Source organism: Peromyscus maniculatus, chromosome 1 (assembly GCF_049852395.1).
Source record: "Peromyscus maniculatus bairdii isolate BWxNUB_F1_BW_parent chromosome 1, HU_Pman_BW_mat_3.1, whole genome shotgun sequence".
Lineage (NCBI taxonomy): Eukaryota > Metazoa > Chordata > Mammalia > Rodentia > Cricetidae > Peromyscus > Peromyscus maniculatus.
The window spans coordinates 65,792,365-65,796,200 of NC_134852.1; positions in this window are offsets into that span (position 1 = coordinate 65,792,365).

The window sequence follows — 3,836 nt, forward strand, 5'->3', positions numbered from 1 at the left end:
TGTGCATACACACATACATTTATGAGTGTGTGTATGTATGTGTTCTATGTGTATATATGTGTTTCCGGTCATTTATGGTACATTTATGTGCATGTACATGGGTATGTTTATGTGTGTTCATGCGTATTGATATGTCTTTTTACGTGTATAAATGTGTATATTTATATATGAGTACATGTGTATATTTAAGTGTGTATACAGGCATATATTTATGGGTGTGTACATGTGTACATTTATGTGTGTACATGTGTATATTAAGATTTGTACTATCTCATAGGTGCAATAACACAGCTTCTAAAGCAAACTTAGCTTCTAGTTTTTTATCTGTACATTCTTGTGTTGCCATGGCTATAGAGGTGTCATAAACAAGCTGGTTAACAAAATGGGCAGTTTGCACCTGGTGGGTAAAGGCCACTGTAACAGCAGCCGCAAATGCAAAGCTGTGAATTCGGCAAAAACGTTTGTTAAAATGGGACCCAAAAATCTCTGTTTCTTCAGGGAAAAACTATTGTCAAAAATCACCACACCATGCATCATTAAGGTGCACGGGAACTACAGCAAAGGAAGGCAGAAAAGCAGGACCAAGAGAAGGCGGAAGAGCAGCAGAGTTTACACAATCACATAGGACACAGTCAGCACAGGAATCCTGAAGTTCCCAGTCTTTGAAATTGAAGGAGTCCCAATCAGTAATGTACATGAAGTGTTCTCACAAGCCGTGACTCCAAATATAAAAGGATGTCCATGCAACAGCTGTTCATCTTTTGTTAAATACCGTAGATGACCACGTTTCCAGGGCTGTGGCTAACAGCCAAAGATCTAGTTGAACCTCTTCCTCTGGAGACATTATAAAGGGATGTAGAGAATGAGGGAATCCTAAGGAACCATCTTTATCCAGGCCAGGTGGGCACATGCAAGACGAGTCAACCAGCATCTCAGATCTCTTAGTCAGAGGCAGAGAGTTCCTTAGAATAATGGAACATGCACCAAGGCAGAATTCCATTCTGAAGTTAGGGCTTTGGAGTCTCATTTCAACATCTATCCAGCAGGGGTAACCTGTGGGTGATTGGAGACTGTAAAACTCAAGTGATGAATAAATTGGTAATGTCTGAAAAATGGTATATTCAGCCCCTCCCAGACCCCAAAGCCATAAGCCTTATGGGGCCACTTGGATGAGAGGGATGCTGTTGTGGAATAGAATATTTGTTTAACTATGTAAAGATTTGTTGCATTTGTTTATGCTGCATTTAACTATATAAAAGATGTGTTGCTGTTTTACCTTGCCTGCCTGAGGCACCTGATTGGTCTAATAAAAAGCTGAATGGCCAATAGCTAGGCAGAGAAGGGATAGATGGGGCTGGCAGGCAGAGAGAAAGGGAGAACCAACCAGCCTGCCAGGGCCCAGCCAGCAGGGGGCCAGCCAGAAAGACATACATGAAGAAAGCAGGAAAGCAGGATGGACGGTATGTAGATGAAGTAAACAAGGCTAGGGGAAGCACATAGATTGATAGAAATGGGTTAATTTAAGTTAAAGGGAAAAAACTAGCTAGAAACAAGCCTAAGCTAAGACCAAGCATTCATTATTAACAATAAGTCTCATTGTCAAGATTGGCTGGTGGTCCAAGAAAGCCTGCTACAGGGCTCATCCATGCTGACCCACCAGTATCAAACAAATAGGAATGATGGATGATGTCCCAGTATAGTCACAGAGACCAGTGCAGGCACCACATGAGAACATCCAGAGGATCAGTTACACCAGTCTGATACTTTTAACTATTACATAATACTTTAATAGCTACTGTGGTGGTTTGCATAAGAATAGCCCACATAGGCTTGTATATTTGAATGCTCTTACTCGGGTGCCCATCAGCATACGTGAGATGGGAAGGGCTGCTGCCGATGATATGAGTTGAGCTGAAATCTGGTCTGCATTGTCATAGTCCTCGACATGCCATTTTCTCCACTGGATTCTTGGCAGTACAAGGGAATCCTCTTTCTCTCCAGTCATCCCTTTCCCCTTCTTTCACTTCTCGCTCTCTGTTTTTATCACCTTATTACTATTGGGGGCCTGGTTTTCCCCTTTGGGTCTTGTGTCTAAGGAGTTGCAGCAGTACTGGTGGCCAGGAATGCACCCAGAAAGAGGTCACCCTGGTGGCCCCAGCTTGGCCAAATACCTAAGGCATCTACCACTTTAGAATCCCCAGTAGAAGGTCCCTGGAATCCAAATGGAAGAGGGCCATCCCAAGAACAGAAGAGACGTAGCCTGTAAGCTCCAACTCCATCATTAAAGACATCTTCCTGTGGGGATGCTCAGCTCAGGGACCTGACATCCTCCTCAGTTCCATAGCACATGGGCAAACAGAGAACACTCTCAGAATACCTGTCATCCTGGCTAAAAGCCAAAAGGCAGACAAGTTTTGGAATTTCTCAAGCAGAACAAGGACAACTGAGACCAGTTATCCTACCCCGAGGAGTCCTTCCTTTCACTAGAAAGGTACGAAGAATAAAGGAAGGAACATGGAGAGCCAGGGTGCACTGAGGAGCAAGAAGCAGAGGTGGAACCTGAATCCTCCATAGGATATCCTCCTCAACCCTCAACACAGCATGAGGTCCCAGAGAAAGGTTGATCCACCCACGGGGCACTCGCTCTTCCCTACGAGCCTTCCTACTGACAGAGCTTAACATCGGTAACACCATTTTGTCTCAGTTTACCAGCGAGTTCTTTACCAGAAGATGATGGGTGTCAATTCCTCCAATAGGCATACTACTCCTGGGAAGACAAACCATCATTGGCAACTTTGCACCAGGTCATATAAAGCAGCATCCCCCATGCCTTTAGCTGGAAATACTCCATCCACAGCCAATCAGGGACTGACCAGCTAGCCTCAAGCTTGTCCCTATCCTCCCCACCCCTCCAGTATAGCTCACTTCTGTAACTCTCCCTGGTGCTGTGTTCTCTTCCCATCCAGAGTACAGCCTGGTGTAGTCACTAAAAGCCTGATCAGCACCTGGTTAGTCTCTCCTGGCATATTCTCTTTTGCCTCAAGTCTTCCTGCCTTTTGTGTAAAGGGTCATCTAGTAACTTTAAAACGTGCACCAGCACCTCCAACACACGGCTGTATGGAGCATCTCTGTCCTTCTCTCATTCAGCAAAAATCCACTGCTTGATTAAGGCCTTGCCATCCTGTGGGGTTAAGTGTGCTTTCAGAGAGGAAAATTACTCCACAGGGCAACTGTCTTCACTTGGATAGGTCAGGAGTGTTCGTTGCTGTCCAGTGACAAAGAATTGGGGCATTCTTGATGCGAAAATGACAGAAGTTGGCAGAGGCTGCTTGGTGGCCAGCTCTGTGACACAATTCGGCAAATATCTGTCCTTCCTTGTACAGTTTGCTAGCAGGCTACGACAGCAGACGTTCACTAGCATATAACACCCAAAACAGCTCAGTGTAATCCCAGCACTCAGAAAATGTGAGCCACAAACATAATGGCATTCTGATTAGCCACAAACTGAACTGATGAAATCTGCACAGTAGTGACTGGAAAGACAAAGTATATGAGGTGATCCCGGCCCAGAAAGAAGATCCAACCAATTCTCTCTCATGTGCCTCTCTGCTGATTTTCATACGTGTGTAATTACAAAGTAGTGGGTAATTTGTAGTTCAAAAAACTGGAAGAGAAATAATTTTTAGGGAAAATGCTTTAAGAAAGCGATGTGGAACAGCAAAAGCACACAGTGGCGTGAGAGTGGAAAGGGGGGTGCTGAGGCAGAAGACGAAAAGATCAGAGAAAAAGAGAGGACCAACCACAATGAAGTGTGTTTGAAAGGCCATAAGGGGCAG